Source organism: Balaenoptera borealis (genome assembly GCF_965194805.1).
Source record: "Balaenoptera borealis genome assembly, chromosome: 7".
In the NCBI taxonomy this organism is placed as follows: Eukaryota; Metazoa; Chordata; class Mammalia; order Artiodactyla; family Balaenopteridae; genus Balaenoptera; species Balaenoptera borealis.
The window spans coordinates 127,026,079-127,045,053 of NC_138864.1; the positions used below are offsets into that span (position 1 = coordinate 127,026,079).

General features: G+C 45.6%; 1 protein-coding gene across 6 annotated transcripts in view; it reads left to right on the forward strand.

Annotated features, from left to right (window-relative positions):
* DPP6 (dipeptidyl peptidase like 6) overlaps window positions 1-18,975 on the forward strand; it is a 1,033,290-nt gene that overhangs the window by 656,136 nt on the left and 358,179 nt on the right. The gene's annotated exons all lie outside the window — the stretch shown is intronic.

The window sequence follows — 18,975 nt, forward strand, 5'->3', positions numbered from 1 at the left end:
CTGTCTAACGAAAGACACAGCGGAGCCTCGTGCATAGATGCAGATAAATTAATTTTCCTCTTGAACTTTAATCTGGGTGAAATCTTCTTTGGGCTGATTTTTTTAAACAATAAAGCAAAATAGAACTGGTGGCAAAAGGCAGTATGTTTATAATGCATGTTTTGGTTCAAAACAGTCTATTTCCTGTAGTTGGGTCTGAAATAATTTTTAGAGTGCAGTCCTGGGAGGAAAGATGTAAATGACTGCTCCCCATCTTCTGCAGGCTTTGCTGCATCCCTCTTGTGTAGTCTGGTCCTAGAACCTCTGCTGCTATCTCCATGGATATTGTTTGCGTTTAGTCTTAGCCTCAGTGGCATGCACTTGAAAATTAATCCTCAGGTCAAAGAAGTAGCTGAATCTCAGAGGGAATGTATTTTATAAGACGGAATTGGGGAGAAATGAGAGCAGTGTATTGTGAATGCCAGTGGGGGGCACATGGAAATCCAAAACATAGACAGAGCCAAGGTCTTTGTTATTTGACTGAGGAAGTAATTTTACCTTTGGTTTTGAGGGGGACTTAGCATCTGCTTCCTGTTTGTATTTACCCGTTGTGGAGGAAGGAGGTAAGCGTGGATAGTGTGCTCTGGGCCTGATCTTGGGAATAAAAGATGATTACTCTCTTCTTAAGGAGCACAAAGTCATTCTGGAGACAAAACAGGGAGTGACCAAAGGCAGTCGTGAAACAAAGTGCAGGAAGGATGTGATTTCCTCATTCTTCCTGAGAAGGAGTTTCAAAGATGGTGCATAAACTTGGTCTCAAAGGTATAGGGTTCAGAGCAGGTCAGAGGGGGCCCTGCAAAGACTCCATGAGATGCTAAAATAATATAGGGAAATCTTTATATTCGGGTGCCCATGGTCTCAGACTTGGCCTAAACCAGCTAGCTTTCCCTGTGCAAAAAACTTAAAAAGTGTAAGCAGAGATCTGGAGGCCCAGGGGCACCTAAGTTTCTGCAGGAACCCGTGTTGGTTACTGTTGAAAGGTGTTTGTATCTCATGAGCTAATTTATGCTGCAGATGCATAGAGCTGGTTCTGAGATGTGCTGGCTTTCTGGACAGAGGAAGCCAGCCAAGATTTTGTTATATCCACAAAGTTGGGCGTTAATACCAGCAGTTGAGAAGTGGCCTTGTGCCCAGCAGAAAATGCCCAGCCTCTCTGTTTTAGCAGGTTACGTCTACTCATAAGACCACCTGTGGTTCAAATAAACATGACTTTGGTGTCCAGGAGCTTTCTTAAGTGGATTCTTCCTTTGTAAATGTAAGCACAGTGTGAAGTTTTATTGCAAATTAACCAGGTGTTCAGGTCTCCCCAGAGACCAGGCACTGTCAAGAATGTGAGGGACCATAACTGTTTTCCCCGTACCCTTTTAGCTGCCGCCCTCCAACTGTTCTTTCACTTATTCCTCTTCCTGATCAGTCCCTTTCTTCTTGCTCCCTGAAGATGTAATAGCTTAAAGTGGATGAAATAACTGTCGTGATTAACTGTGCCTTCATAATGGATTTTTACAAATACCACAAAGAATTCATTCATTTTTTACATTACAAGTCTAAATGTGAAGATCCACAGAAAGACTACTGTACATTCATAGGATTATCAAATGTTGTGGAGCTGAGATGAGCTTTAGAAATTATCAGAACATTAATTCATTCAATTAGTGATTATTGAGTGTCTACAATGTAGCAGGCAAATTGCCCATGGACCCCCAAAATGCAAGCATTTTTTTTTGCCTCTGGAACAGTTTCCCTGTGGCAGACTTGGAGTCACCAGCCACCACCACCACCACCATCTACCACCATCATCACTACGGCAACCTCATTCTTCTCCTCTTCTTCCTCCTTTCTCCTCTGTCTGTGCCTCCTCCCCTTCTTCTTCCTTAACTGTCACTATCTCCACCACCACCATCATCATCACTGTCACCACCACCATCATCATCACCATCACCACCATCATCATCACCACCATCATCATCACAATCACCATCATCACATCATCATCACCATCATCATCATCACCACCATCATCATCATCACATCATCATCACAATCACCATCATCACATCATCACATCATCATCACCATCACCACCATCATCACCACTATCATCACCATCATCACCACCATCATCACCATCACATCATCATCATCACATCACTATCACCACCACCATCATCATCATCATCATCATCATCATCACCACCATCATCACATCATCATCACCATCACCACCATCATCATCACCATCACCATCATCATCACCATCACCACCATCACCATCACCATCACCATCAACTACTGAGGGTTTCCCATATCTTAAGCTCTCTACTAAGTGCTTTGCACACATTAAATCATGTAATTCTCACAACTACCATTATTCACATTTTACGGATGAGGAAACTGAGCCAAGGGTGTTTAAATGACTTGATCAACATCACACAGTTAATAAGTAGCAAAATTCAGACTTGAACCTAGGTCTCTCTGGTTTCTGTAAACTGCTACATCATATAGAGTCGAAGCCCCCTGTCTCCAGCCAATTTCTCTCACAACCTCACTGGTTATATTGTGTGTTTTAAGCAAGGCTGTAGGTTGTAAGTATTTCAGAATTGCCATTCCTTAAATTTTCTATTGTAGTATCCCTTATTCTCATGGTGCCTATGTTGAACTAACAAAATACCCAAGTGATCAAGAAAAATGGGGTAATTCCCCACAGAGAAAGAGACTTGGCTTTTTTAGTGCACATTAACTACTAAAGTTAACAAATGTATCTTGGGTTTAATATTGGAGTTAATAGTCTAGAACTAATATGCTTTATTTATCAGGAGAAAATGGGTTGGGTTGGAGTTAAATTTCTCCTCACCCATTTTTATACTAGAGACAATTTTTTGATCTACCTTTTCTGAAAATGATTGGTGTAACAGTCTTCAAATTCTCTAACGTCCAAAAGCTCTTGTAGACTTCCCTCACATATTTGTTGCAACCCCTGGGTCAAGTCAGATGAGGTGTGTAGAGCAGTAGAACTGACAACATCTGAACTCCCTCGGAGCTCACTCTGAACTCCCTCCTACAAAGGAAGAGGCGTACACTTCCTGAAATTGCCCAGGGTGTAGTCTTGCCGCATATTTGCTTAGTTGAGTAAATTCTTCTGTCTTTTATAAGTGACCACATTGGACTTCTCAACCTTTTGGATCCTTTAATGTGCCGTGCTGGGATTCTGTGATATGAGGTAGCCGCTGTGATAAGGTCTTCTGGTTACTTCAGACACTTAAGTCCATTTATGTCCATGGACCAGTCTTCCTGGGCTGTCTTATCCCCTCTTTGCAACTCCTAGATGATGAATCATTTCAGACCTTCTCCTCTCTCCTTAATTTTCTCCAGCCTTCTTCCCATCCTACTTCTCATCTAAAACTACCAGAAGAAAGTGTAAGAGTACCCTCACCGTCACATCTCCTTACCCAGCACCATCTGCACCTGCCATGCTCTCTGCCCCTCCCCCAGCCTGTAACCACGGATGACCTGTCTGCACTCCATCTACAAAACTCAGAGGTGAACTTGCTTCACTTACTTGAGGAATAATTGTAGCAAATGTCTCCTTTCTTCTCTAAGTGTTCATCTTTTTATCTCTGTGTCAGATTATTCCCATCATCAGGCAGATATGCTCTTATTTGTCTCACCTAAAGAAACACACACACAAAGCTTAGCGTGACTCCACCTTCCCCACCGGGCACTGCCCAATTTCTTGTTCTCCTTTGCAGCTTGAAACAGTTGTCTCTCTGTGACATCTCAGATTACTCTTCTCCTGTTCTTGCTAAGCCCACTCTAGTTAGGCTTTCACCCCCAGCACTCCCTGACTCTCCTCTTGTCAAGGTCACCAGTAACCTCCAGGTTGCTAAATTCCATGGTCACGTCTCAGACCTCATCTTAATCTAATGATCAGCAGCAGTTGACACAATTGATTACTCCCTCTACCTGCACCAACTTTCTCACTTGACCTGTAGGTCATCACATTCTCTTGGTTTTATTTCTGCCTCATGGGCAGCTCCTTCTCAGACGCCTGTGCTGGTTCTCGCTCTTCTCTCCGACTTTTGATGTTGGTGGGCCCGGGACTCAGTCTTCATCCTCCTCTTTTGGTATCTACACTCATTCCCTCTGTGCTTTCATCTCGTCTCATGGCTCAAAATACTCACCTACCAATGACTCCTAGCTTATCCTCCAGACCAGACCTCTCTCCTGAAGTTCTCAGATGTCTCATAGACATCACAACCCTAACTTTAGTATCGCCAAATCTGAGTTCTTGATCTACCTCCCCACCCAAAACAAACAAACAAAACAAACCCACCTGCTCTAGGCACAGCCTCTTCCAATTCAGCTGATGAGAAATTTGTTCCTCTGGCAGAACAGGCTGAAAGACCTGGAGTCATCGTTTACTTTGCTCTTTTTCTTGTACTTCATATCTAATCCACAAAGAACTTCTGCTAGCTCCGCCTTCAGAATACTCAGAGCCCATCTTAGATTCAGTCAGACACTGCTGACTGCCATTGGCATATTTGTCAGCTGGTTCATCTGAAGGATACAGGACTGGAGACAGGCGTGGCAGCAGACAGGACCAGGAGCCGTGCTCCTCAGTGGACCCTCAGGTAATGGCTCTGGTGCAAGCAGAAGGGGTCACTCACATGGGTGGAGTGTTTATGTTTCCACCTTTAGATGTCTGAAGTCCTCAGGCCTCTGTACACTCATTCAGTCCCATGACTCTAGTTACTGTCTATATGCCACTGAGTGTCAGTTCTGCAGCTCCAGCTCAAACGCTCTTCTGAGTGTGTTGTGTGTGTGTGTCTCACTGACTGATTTACATGTCCACCAGGATGTCTTGTGGACACTTCGAGTTCACGTGTCCAGGACTCATCTCCCCGCCCCCAGTCTCCTGTCACAGAACTTTCCCTGGCTTTCCACTGCTCTCAGGAGGGGTGTGCAGCCCCGACCCTGGGCACCCTCTGTTTCTCAGACTCTCTGAGATCAGTCCCCTTACTTTTCCTGCCTTGTCCCTCATGTGTCCCCAGTTTTCTCTTGCTCTGGACCGACTTGAACTTCTTTGATGGCTTCTGAAGTCCGTCTTCTTTTTCCCTCAGGCTGGTTCTCACAGGATGTTCGTTCTGCCCAGAACACCCCTCTTCTCTATTCCACTCTCATCCCTCCTCAGCACCACCCCTACAGTTTATTGTTTTCCTTCGATCTCTCTCTAATTCTCACTCCCGCCACCGGCTTTTCTCTGCTGCCTAGATCTTCTAGATTCAGGCTCTGATGCATCCTGGACTTTACCTTTTGTTACACACATTAAATATAATTATTTACTCAACGCCTGTCTTTCCTTCCATGTAAACGCCACAAGAATAGGATTTGCCTGTTTATTTACCATGGTGTTCGCAGCACCTAGCAAAGTACCCGGTCTGTGGCCATCTGCTGGCGCTTCTTGAACATTTTCTCATTTGCTACTTAACCTAGTTTTGGAGGCTTCCCTGGCAGTCCAGTGGTTAGGACTCCGCGCTTTCACTGCCAAAGGTCCGGGTTCAATCTCTGGTCGGGGAACTAAGATCCCACAAACCACATGGCGTGCCCCTCTCCCGCCCGCAGAAAAAACACCAACCTACTTTTAAAGATAAGGAAACTTACGGACATGCTATTTTAACCACAGAATGGTTGGAAATGCTTTCTGATGAAGTTGATCTAAGCAGAGACCTGAATGTGAGAAGCGTGCAGATAAGCTCTCTGGGGGAGGGCGTTCCAGGCCGCTTGGAGCAACAGCCACAGAGGCCCTGGGGCAGGAGCCCACGTGGACTCTCCGTGAACAGTGTCCAGCCAGAGAGAGAGCCATCGATGAGCGCAGAGGGGAAGGTGGGACCAGCTCAGGCAGGTTCTTGGGAGAGGAGGGTAGCCAGTGAGGAAGGGATAGCATTTAGAGAAACAGGAGTTGAGTTGGAACTGAAGGTTTTAGAGTAGTGGAATGGCACAGTGAGTGCTTAGGCTTAACAGTCGTATCAAATATTTTATTATATCTGAATTACGTATTTACTATAGTAAGTTAGAAAAGAGATGAAGGCTATTTTAAAGGATGAAAATAAATCCCCTGTAATTCCGTCAACTAGAAATCACCACCATTCCATTTTCATATTTATCCTTTTAGATAACATAATATGTGGGACAACGCTAACTATATTTATTACACGGGGAAAAGTTTATAACACATATCATAAACATATTTCCTTGATCATTTTAATGTCTTCAGAGGCTCTCAGTACGTAAATGTGTCTTAATTTGGTCAGTCTTCAGAGACTGAAAGTTTTGGCTGTGAGCGGAAACAAAGTGACAGATGTGACAAGGCACCATGAACAACGGAAAATGAATAGGGTCTGCTGGCTGCGTAGAAGGGGGGGTGGGAAGACGTGCGGCAAGGATGCCGCCGAGATGGTAGCCTGGTGAACCAGGACCACCGCTCCAGCGATGTGAGTCAGCTTCTGTGATTAGACACAGAGTTCAGAGCAGAGGGTGATGAAGGGTCACCCAGTGGAACGTTCTTTAAGTATTGAGAACTGGGCGTGACGCTCGGCGAGGGGTGGGAGCCACTTGGAGACGTGGAAAGCGTGCATCGCTGAGGAGCTGCTTACACTTGGGGGGGCGGGGAGTGGGCTGAGGAGGTGGCCTCAGAGAAGACCTGGGAGAGGACGATGCAGGAGAGCTAGTGCTCGGCTGACTTTGTGATAGCAGGCGGAGGACACGGCAATGAGAAGTGGCCCCTCGGGGGCTGCAAACCCCTACCTGCGCCAGGAGCACGTTTTCTGCAAGTCTCTTGTACAATCTAACCCATGTTTGGGGTTTGTTTCCCCTAATGAGACTAGTTTATACGGCAACTACCCTCTTACTAACCCTGTTTCAGACTATAATGGGGGGAAGGCGAATTCCAGAAAGAGGGCGTGATATTTGTATATAAACGGCTTTTTGCTTTCCCTTCATCGCACTTGCCAACAACAGAAAAATGGTCTCCTCTGTATCTATGGCATCAGTCATTCTGCACAGGTGGTCTGATGCCGCAGCACCTGGGGAGACTCCTGGGCAGCACACGTTCTCAAGAAGTGTATTTGCTTTTGCAGATTCTCTCTTGGGAAGTCAGCCTGGACTGACATTTGGCAACGGGCTGATGAGCCCCGTGCCCTGTGCTCTGGGCAAGGCGAGGCCACCTGCCCCTTTCCGGGACCCGCTTTCCCCTGCCCAGTATCTTCAGAAGGCAGGCAGGCCCGGGGCTGGCTAGCAGGATCTGCTCCCGGGGCTGGATTAGCTAGTCTGCACGCTCCAGGCAAGGCCTGGCCTCCCAGCCTGCTCTCTCCTCAGCTTCAGTGGAGCGTGGTGAAAGCCCACGGTGGCCTCTGGCTCCAGAACCTCTCAACTCTGTCTGCTAATTCTCACTTCCATTAATCCAGGCGCCTGTGAGCAAAGAGCCCTCTCTGTCTCTCGGACGCTATGTGAGAGATACTGTAAAATTGGAGAAAATTGCTTCCTTTGAATGTAGGAAAATAACAGCTGGCTGGTTGATCCTGGAAAAGTATATGTTTTAGAAGGTAAAATTGGAGATAGTGCACAGGGCTCAAAGCAGCTTGATTTCCATATTTGCTTTCTCTTCTTCTAGGTTGTTATTCTGAAAAACCAGATAGATTTTTTTTTTCCTAAAGCTCAGGGGGTTAGATGGAGGTGGAATTCGAGTTTAAAATGGTTTGGGTATTTCTGCTGTTTTTGAAGGCCACATTGTTTCAATGAAAACCATTAAGTCTTAGAATTGCAGAGAGTCAAAAAGTTCCCTGGGGGTTATTCGGCACCGCCTGTACCAATCGGCCAGCAGTCACTGAAAAGGAATGCCCAGAAAGGACAGGTTTCAAAGAGTGGAAATATTCTTCCGTGGCTCGGTGTGTGGAAGGAGATAATAATAGTAATCATTTGAAGTCATTACATAAAATGCACATCGAAGAGCATCACCGTGTCTTATTAAAGCCCCTGAGAAACAGATGAAATGTAATTAGAGTACATGTTTGGGTCAAGCACCAATTTATTGAATACTTTCTCTCGCTTCTGTTGTAGTTTTCGAGGTTTCCCCCTTTCCTCTGGAGGAGAGAAACCCAGCCGTCTGGCGTGAGGCCAGTTACGTCTTAGTGCAGTAAAGCCCACCCCCACCACGGCTCCCGTATCCGCAGACCAAGACGGTCCCCCAGCTGCCTCTCTGCGTCCTTCTGCCTTCTTCCTCGTGCACCTCCCATATTTCCAGTATCTGAGCTAAAACGATTATCTGCTAACTGTCCTGCGAGGTTTTCTATTGGCGTTACCGGCAGGAAACAATCAAAAGAGGGTAGCATTTAGTGCCCGGGGCAGTAGAAGCAATAATAGCAGTGTAACAAATGAGAACAGTAGCTACGTTCAGTAACTTAATGCCTTTGTCTGTCCTCTGTGTGTGTGTGTGTGTGTGTGTGTGTGTGTGTGTGTGTGTGTGTGTGTGTGTGTGTGTGTGAGAGTGTGCTTTTATTCAACAATTCTGTGCTTCAGAAGCTCTCATTCGCTCTTTATGGCTTGATCCAAAATAAATTCTCTCTGGCTTTTCCCAAGGAGAAGTAGTTGCTCACTCCGCCAGGAGAAGTAGCTGCTCGCTCCGCCAGGAGAAGTAGCTGCTCGCTCTGCCAGGTTGTGGTAGAACTCTGTAAAACGCCCATCAGAGCATCACCTGGAGCATCGTCTTAGGGCTCCCAGCCTTGGGACGCAGCCCACTCTGCAAGGCTGGACCTGCTTCACCAGCAGCTAAAGGAGCGTCTGGGGCAGAGGCGGGGCCAGGCTGGTTCTTTCCTTTCCGAGGGGTGTGGACACTGTGTGAACATCACACTCTTTGTTTTTGGTCTTCTGTCTGAGGGGGGCCCTTCAGTCCCTTAAATGACTGCAGGACCCAGGCCCTGCTGCTTGTAGTAATTCCTGGTTTGAGGAGTTGCATCTCTGCAGGCTGAGCTGGGCCGACACTCTCCCAGCAAAGAGAGGCGTGTTCTGAATCTTTTCATCACTTTACAGCTGGCAAGTGCCCCTTCTGTGGGAATTTAGATACAACCTCTGTCTTTGTTGAATTGAATGCAGACCCTTGGCAGGAGCGAAGAGTGAAATCCCATTTCAACCTTGTTTGCATTTCAAAGGGACAGGCGTTTTTTTGGGGGGGGGGATCTAGGAAAACACACACACACACACTCACACATGCACCCATATATTTTTTTTCTTGAGGAAAGAGATCTCAAGTGAGATTGACGTGTTGTGTTTCATCCTCAGTGAGGTGGAGAGACAGTTTTCAGAATGTTCTGTGGCTGTTCCAGGGCTTCAAGGCTGGTCAGGGCTTTTCCTGAGCATCCCGCCCACGTCACTCAGGGTGTGCCCTGAGGTACCACATGTCACTGCAGGAGATCCGCCTTCAAGAGTCGGTCAGAGTGCAGGGCAGGTTGTCCTCCCAACAGTGGAATGTCAAGGGTACTTTCACCCCCGCAGCGCACAGCCCAGGACTCACAAGCTTTGTTTTATTTTACTTTCATCCAGATTGAGGGAGCCTGTGAAGTTACGTAAGTCCTAACTTTTCTGCAGCTGTTGAGCCCAGGGGCGAGATTCCTCTGTGTCTAGAATGCTCTTTTAAAAGCAAATCGGGAAGTTATATTAATTAGAGACTCTGCATCCTTGAGTGCAGTGACCCTCACACAAGCACTGACATTTTCATTTATTGTTTCAATTAAATTATCCCACCAAGCCCTTAACCACATCAGCCTACTAGAGGCTAATTAATGATCATTGACACCTTTTCAAACATTGATCACCTTCTTAATTAATAAAAAATGAATCACTTGATCTCTTCCATAAATGAGTGTAATCCCTGATGACCCATCAATCCTGTGCCCATGGCATATCTAATTTTGTGTTCAGGTGTTTGTTTGCATCTCTGCCTTGCCCTTGACAGCAAGCTTCTTAAGGCCGTAAGCATGTTGTTGTGACTGTCCTATTTCCCTCATAGGGCAGAGTGTCTGGCATGTGATAAAGTTTCTGTAAATATTACTTGACTGAATGAATGACTCAGGGGTCGGGCAGATCGAGTATTCATGGACGAGGACTCTGGGTAAATGAATTTCTGGTTGACTGAAGGACAACCAGGTTCTTTATTTGTGGTGGCTCTTGGCATTGTAAGAAATCACACATACGTGTGTAATGATAAAGATGTATCCAATTCTGTTTTCCTGCTCTAATAGGGAGACTCTAATGGATGGTAGAGACAGCTCCTGATACTAGAGGTGTTCACCCCTCATAATTTTTATCCTTGCCATTTATTGATTATATGCAAAATGTGCCAGAAGCTGTGCTAAGTCCTTTACATGCACTGTTGGAACCCAGGTCCTACAGAAAGTGGTGGCCTTTTCTTTTCTTTTACTATTTTTTTATTTTTAAAAATTTTTATTGGAGTAGAGTTGATTTACGATGTTGTGTGAGTTTCAGGTGTACAGCAAAGTGAATCAGTTATATGTATACATGCATACACTCTTCTTTAGATTCTTTTCCCATCTAGGTCATTACAGAGGATTGAGTAGGGTTCCCTGTGCTGTACAGTAGGTCCTTATTGGTTATCTGTTTTACATATAGTAGTGTGTGTGTGTTAATCCCAGTCTCCCAATTCGTCCCTCCCCTCCCTTACCCCCTGGTGACCATAAGCTTGTTTTCTACATCTGTGCCTCTACTTCTGTTTTGTAGATAAGCTCATTTGTCTGGTGGCCTTTTCAGTACTTTGTTATGTTTTCTGGCTTCTTCGCAGACTGACCCCCGCCTCACTGTCCGTCCTGTGCTCTGCTGCGGCTCCTGTGCTAACGAGCCTCTCTCGTCTCCACTTTGTCCCCTGCGTGGACACTCACTCTCCTGTTCTCGCAAACCGAAGGACACAGAGCTGCTTAATGGCAGACTTTTAGGCGGGGTTGGGGGTCAGGGAGGAGAACACTTACACGGCCCGGAAGATGGAGCAGCTTCGAGGTGGCCGTTGCCCTTCCCTCTTCTGAAGGCCGCTTGGCGTCCCTGCCTCGGAGAATTCTCAGTGCCTCCTTTCTCCCGCTTGCTTAGAGGGCTTCCCCAAACCCGGTGGCCTTGCTCTGCTGCTGCCGCTTCCCTCACAGAACCTCTGAACTCACCCTCACTGCCCTGCACAGACGCCAGAGCGACGGGGCGCCGGCGGGGCTGGGCACATGAGTCAGAGTTGCCTGCGACGTTAGCACGACTCTCCTGTCCCCAGTTTAAAGGTCTCGGGGCCTCCTGGGCAAACCAAGTGGCCGGTGTCCTGTGCTGTCTTTGCAAGCTGGGGATCTTCCAGAAGGAGGCGTTCTGAGTGCCGGGGTAGATCCTTCTAATATCTGGTGGCTTGCAAGTGGTTGATACGGAATTCACCTTTTTTCTTGTCTCTTCTTATATCTTATTGGAGCAGAAATAGGGGGAGTTTATACGAATAGACATGTTGGCAGCTGGATTTTTTTTTTTACGTATAGCTGATTTACAATATTGTGTTAGTTTCTGTTATACAGCAAAGTGACTCAGTTATACACATATATACATTCTTTTTTTATATTCTTTTCCATTATAGTTTATCCCAGGATACTGAGTATAGTTCCCTGTGCTATACAGTAGGATCTTGTTGTTTATCCATCCTGTATGTAATAGTTTGCATCCGCTCATCCTAAACTGCCAATCCATCCCGCCCCAGTGCCCGGGCCGTTGGCAACCACAAGTCTGTTCTCTATGTCCGTGAGTCCATTTCTGTTTCGTAGATAAGTTCATTTGTGTCATATTTTAGATTCCATATATAAGTGATATCATATGGTATTTGTCTTTCTCTGTCTGACTTCACTTCGTATGATAATCTCTAGGTCCATCCATGTTGCTGCAAATGGCATTTTTCATTCTTTTTTATGGCTAATATTCTATTGTGTATATATACCACATCTTTATGCATTCATCTGTCGATGGACATGTAGGTTGTTTCTATGTCTTGGCTATTGTGAATAGTGCTGCTGTGAACATAGGGGCGCATGTATCTTTTTGAATTAGAGTTTTGTCCAGATATGGCATCTGGATTTTTTTTTTTAATGCTCAGCAGGTTTGGGGCTTTTATAAAGGTCCAGATTTCCAACCTAAGGGCCAACCTCAGACCCAACACCCTGAAGTCCCAGCGGGGACTGTCTCTTGGGTCACAGTCTTCTCTTCTGTGTTCAGACTCTTTACTTCTCTGAATATGCTGGGCTCCTCCACAATCTCCATCCCCAGAGAAAACAGCAAACAGCTTGTTTATGCAGCATCATTATGCAGATGACTTAGCTGTGCTCAGCAACCCCCCCTCTGAGTTCCTGCCTCGGTTGCCAGTCAGCCTTTCTCAATAACAGCTAAAAAGCCAAATTAAGGAGTTTTTCCAAAGTAAAGACAGAGTTCTGGGACTTCTACGCTTTGCAAAGCAAGGAACTGAAAAGTGACTTCATTTTGTTAATTTCTCCCAGGTCAGACCCTTAGATGGGCTTTCATCCCCACCAAAAGTAAAGGGGAAATAGAACAAACCTCAGAAATGACAATGTAGCAGAATGCTTCCTAGTAACACTAGTGTTACAGATAAGGATCTGTAACCTCTAGGATCAGAGAGGTTCAGTCACTTGCCCTGGGTCACACAGCTCACGAGTAGCAGAGCTGGTCTTTTTAAGGGTTCTGTTTGACTTACACTGAAAATACCTTCTGAGGGTTCTGAGAACTTGCCCAGAGTTCAGTGGAAAGTCTGTTTACTACATACAAGAGCACTGCTAGAGTCATGGTGAGGTTGAATCCTTACGTACAGTGGGAGTCTGGACGTGTCTGTGAAGCACAAGACGGTGTCCCCTGGGCAGTTTCTTTTCCCCTTGGGCTCTCTCAGGATCACCCAGCTCACTAGGTGGCCCGTGGCCTCGTCCAGTGCACACAGCACCCCCCTTGCTGCTGGTCTCATGTGAGCCTGGCATCCGGGGGGTCACAGCAGAAGTGCCGGGTATGGGGGGCCCGGGTTATCAGCGCCCCCCCCCCCCCAGGCTCTGCAGGGCTTCCAGGTGGAGTCTGAGCTCTGCTTCCTCCACCAGGTCATGTGCTGCCTTTTGCCGTGTGACTTGTGTTCTCTGTTAGCTTCTCAGCCTCCACTCAAACACCTCCAGGCACCAGATACTGTCCTTAAGACACTTGTGATCTGCAAAGACAAATGCCTAAGAAACAAACAGATAAACCTCACAAGAATAGTGTTGCTGGATAATTATTTTTAGGACTGACTTTTGTGTTTTTGTTTCCAATCTGACATTTTGCTAGTAGATTTGCAGTAAATCCAGGCTAGTTACTTGGGGGTTGATAAGTTCCACGTCAGGAATTCTAAAGGACAGATGTATACAGATCCTGCCCATTTGCTGTCTTGTTCTCACCTCTGGTAACAGGGATTGTAGAGCAATAACCAGAGATCAGGAATGCATCTTAGAAGTCATTGTAGCTATTTGATACCTTGTTCACATTGCCTCGGAAATGAGACCCGTGCAATCTGCCTGTGAATATACACCAGCAGTGGGCACAGGGCGTGCTGTGGGCAGCTAGTGACAAGGCAGCTTTCTGGCTGAAATCAGAGGGGTAGGTGGCAACATAGTGTAATACCAGCCTTTCCGGGGGTGTTGTCTTTTCCGACTTTCTTCTCAGTGACTCCTCACATGAAAATAGGGTTTTACTGAACATAAAATGCCTAGGTTGGTGTTCATCCTTAAACCAAATTGTTGGGTTTTTAAAACTTAATTTGGCATTAAGAGCCCCAAGTAAGTCAGGTTAAATAAGCAAATGGATTGCAAATAAGAGTCTGCTCATTTACCAGATGATGGACATGAGAAACAATGACCACATCAGCACCTCTCTGAGTTCTTCTTTAAGCGAAGAAAAGCCTTTCTTCCTGATGCCTGAATCCCATGGACAGGACTAGAATAAGTCATTAAGTGCCTAAGAGGAGATGCAGTGTATTAAAGGCTAAAAAGCACTTTCCATTTCACTTGACTCTCAGGTAAACCCGTGCTCTCCTTTACCCTTCCCATCATCTTCCTTTGCCTTTAGAGCCTCAGATTCACCCAGGATCTTTGCCTCTCCCTCTTTTGAATCAGCACTCAACAGCAGGGTTTAGAAGAAGAATAAGGACTCCTCCACCTTACCTCATCCCCCCGCCATCTGACACATGTCCTTGATGAACAGGGAAAATGAGTAGGACCAGGGAGCAAGGTCATGCTCTAATTTTAATTTGGGAGCTTGAGTTTTAAATTAACACTGCTGACTGTGAGTGCTGGATGTTTATTCTAGGTACTGTGGAATGCCCCAGACATAAGCAGGGGGATTGTGATTTGGGGCTCCCAAGCAAAATGTGGCAATCTCCCTTTCTCTGCTTGTTTATGGCCTTAGCAAATCTTCTACTAATGTGTCTTTTCATGACTTTCCTTCTGGATAGTAACTTAATCTCTTGAAGTGATTTATTTCCAACCGCACTAGCTCAAGGATTCATTCCATCATGGCACCAAACAAGACTAAGTCTCCAGGGATCAAACTACATAAAACAATGTAAACAGGTAAAGCAGCGTCCTTGAATATTACTCAACCATAAAAAGGAATGAAATTGTGCCATTTGCAGAGATGTGGATGGACCTAGAGACTGTCATACAGAGTGAAGTAAGTCAGAAAGAGATAAACAAATGTCGTTTATTAACGCATATATGTGGAATCTAGAAAAATGGTACAGATGAACCTATGTGCAAGGCACAAATAGAAACACAGACGTCAAGAACTAACGTATGGATACCAAGGGGGAAAGGGGAGGTGGGATGGATTGAAAGATTGGAATTGACATATATACACTGCTGATACTATGTATAAAATAGATAACTAATGAGAAGCTACTGTATAGCACAGGGAACTCTACTTAATGCTCTGTGGTGACCTAAATAGGAAGGAAATCCAAAAAAGAGGGGATGTATGTATACGTATAGCTGATTCACTTCGCTCTACAGCAGAAACTGACACAACACTGTAAAGCAGCTGCACTCCAATAGAAACACAACCAAGCAGCATCCTTGGAGCATCGCCCATTCACCTTACAAATATTATTAAGCGTCTGCTAGGTGCCTGGAGCTCTGGTTAGTTAGATGACTCAGGGACATAAAGAGATAGATAGAAGGCGTTGTTTGTACCTTGTATGTAGAACATAAGGCATGTTGTAAATGTTAACTTACAAAGCATCGGTTACTTTTATTTGCTTGATTATTCCAGGGCTGTATCCCCGCACCTCGTGCAGTGCCCAGGAAGTGTTAGTTAAATGAATGCATAGAGTGAAATAAGTGAATTCACACCGTTTTGTTCCAGAAGAGATCGGGAGCAGGTCCATGCAAACATCAGGTAGCAATATAAGAGCCCAACAACCACAAAAGGGAAATACTGGGAAAGTTGAGATAAGTATATGTTGATTTTATAGGAACTTCAAAGAAATAAAAATTCTCTGTGGAGTGAGATAACCAAAGGGGCCCCTCCTTCTTGCCTCCACCTCCGCCCTCATTCTTGTCCTTGTCCTCCATCTGGCTGGACACCGCACCAGATGTTACGTGTACATTAGCTCATTTGATATTCACATTTGATGTCTCCATTTTACATACGAGGAAACTGAGGCTTAGAGACGTTAATGAATCGTCTGAGTCCCGTGGCCAGTGTCACAGCAGAGCAGATGACTTCAGGTTTGTCTCTCTCCGAAACCTGTTATGTGGACCCTACACCTGCTACAGGGAGCTGGTCCTATAAGCAGGCTGAAGATCTTGTTCTCCTTTTCCCCTTTCCTTTTGCATCTGAGGCTTTGTCAGAAGGTCAGCTGTAAAACCCTCTTAGGGGTGAGACTCATTTGAGACTGTCCCGTAAGATGTGGCCCAGAGTCAGGAAATGGCCTTTCACCAGCCAGTTAAAATCCATGCAGCTCCTGTATCTGGCTTTTAGCCAAGGCCCAGTGACCCCAGTTTGCAGGCTAACCTGAGATTCCTCTGGAAGATAGTGCTTCTTATATGGCTAGGGTTCACAGGAGCAATCACTGCAGTTCAGTATGGGACCTTTCAGAGGAGTCATCCGATCTGAGGACAATGACCCCCAGGGCTGTTGCAGGGGCCGCATCTGAGGTAGAACCAGATCTTTTTGAGGCTCAGCTTCAGTCCTTTCTCGGGCCATCATGGTGCTTTTGGGGCAAGTGAGATTTTAGTCAATGAAATATAGTTGGGTGAGAGTCATTTTACAAGAGGACAAAATGATAACATGAATCCAAATCTCAGTCAGAACTTGTGTCATCTGTAAGCACAGACGCGGGACTTTCCACGCTTCAGGGAACTGGGCACTGGGGACAGACACACCATCCAAGGTCTCCTGGGAAATTCTATTCAATTTGACATGAAACAGTTGAGGCTTGCTGGCCCATCGTTTTGTTTAAAGATGTAGAAGACGGGACTGAAATATTTGGGTTGACTTTGCTCTGAAATTGACTTTCTTTATCTTTTGAATGCCTAGAGAGATTAAAATAGTTATAATATGATGACAGTCATCTTACATAAATGAAAATGCCATTTGATGATGTGAAATCTTGCTAGTTTTAAGAAATAAAAATGCCTGGAGTAGTTCATTTACACTAAATTGGCTTTCTTGAACTGTGTAATTATTTTTAATTTTTAATTTTTAAAAGAATTCCGGACGAGAAGTGCTATTTCTGGCATTTCACATGTGTCATACTGTGATTGCTAAGCCTCTGTATAGAGATGCAAGCACGGAGTTGTTTTCTGTGCCAGGGGATACATCGTGGATCAGTAAGAACCACGCGGCATTCGTCGATCCCTCCCGATATGGAGCTGCTGGGCGTCTCCAAGACGCCGTAGAATGTGGGAGGAGACAAGAGCCGGGAGCACCATCTGGCAGACTTCCTAACTCCCTTCCATGGAAAGCATGAAGCCAGGGAGGCCGGACGACTTCTCCAGTTTATACGTCAGGCCTCGTGGTTCCCAGTCCAGGGTTTTCCCATCACTCCTCTAAAACAGTTTCACTCCATTCATTCATTCATTTGGTCAGAAACGGAAAAAATGGTGTGAAGAAAAATAAAGACCTAGTTCTGCCCTCAGGATGATTAGGAGGAAATTGAGAGAAATAGTTAAATGATGTAAGGAACCACGAGTGCTTCCCCAAGACACAGAGTGTAGTGAGGGTACATAGAAAGGACATCGAGAGAATATAAAAGCTTCTTGCCGTAGGGGCTCAGAGAGTCTCTTGGGGTGACACTTGGACCAAAGGGACATTTCAACATTATCAGGACTTTGTCAAGGAAAAATGTTTGGTGGTATAAGGTGAGAGGAGGGAATTTTGTTAATATTGCAGGAAAAAAAGGACAGGAAAAGAGACGTGGCTTGTGGAGAGCTGATCTGGGAACACTGGGGCGACTGGTGGAGTCGAGGGGTAAGTGGGTGGGGGTCAGACTGCGAGGGCCTCTCTGCAGGCTGCTCCTCTGAGCAGGGGGACCCGTGGTGGCCTCTGGATGGCGACACCTGCCCTGTTTTACTGCCTGGATCACAAGGGTGGAGAGTAGACGTAGGCTAGGAAAAGGACGCGTATATATGCTTTTATGAATCACTTTCTTCATTCAGAGTCCTTCGCAGGGCACGGTGGGGACAGGAGGATGGCTTAAGCAAAGTCTGCCTCCTTTAATAAGCTCCGAAGCCAACAGGGATGGTGAGTCATACACACAAACGGCCGTGTATGTACCTGGATGCAGAGAGGGGAAGAGGAGGAAGAAATCCCTGAGCATCGGGCCAACAGTACATCTAGCAAGGGCTCATTGGAGCTGATTTCTGCAGGCCCTTCTTAATGAGCATTAAATAAATTCTGGAGTAAGGTACATCTCCTCCACCTTGATTCAACAATAGGGAATACCCAAGCCAGAGTACATATTTGTAACAGACAATTTACTGGGCAAAGTCTTACATTTTCTTAAGGAAGAATCTCTTAAGATGTGAGGATTTCACAAATAGTATATACCTTAATTTTTAATGATGTGCCCATGATATGTTTTTAAGAGTTTTTTTCTCTCTAAAATAAACACTGGCAAACAATTTATTTCAGTAAAAATACAAACGTAAGTGGACCTCTTAAATGCATTAAACATAATCCTTTTTCTCAGCGTCTGGGCCTGCAAATTTCCTGTCTAGAAGGAATGAATTAATTTCTGAAAAGCAGCATGAAGATGTTACGAACATTAAAGCTATGAGAATTCACTTAATGTAATTAACTTGACCGGAAAGGGGAATCTGGGAGCCCAGGGATTTAAGGTTTTTACTAGATGAGAATATCCCATTACCAGGTATCATCTATTTATCCCATAATTTCCAGCATTTCTACTGGGAAATGTCCCCTGAGCACTGAGAAGGAAACGCACACGTGGAGAGACCAGAAGGAGAGTTGGGCTCCCTTCTGTCCAGGGCAGGAGCGGAGCTTTGACTCTGTTATACGCTTTGTAGGGGCCCCTCTAACAGGAAGGGGAAAGGGTCCCTTTAGATCCGATCCATCGTCAGTACCCAGGCAGTGCTGCGGAGCCGGACCAGCCTCCCTCGTGGTCCTGCAGGAGCTTGGAGTGCCAGCCGGGAAGAAGCTAGAAGCCTGCCTCTGGGTCACATCAAAAACTAGAAACGTCCACCCACCACCCAATATTCTTTAAATGTCCAGGGTAGATCACCCCTGCATGATGGTAGCTAAGGAATTTTGGATTTGTTTTTAATTGTTAAAGCCTGTATTACTTTGAAAGAAAATGTGTTCCCCGTCTTCAGGGAA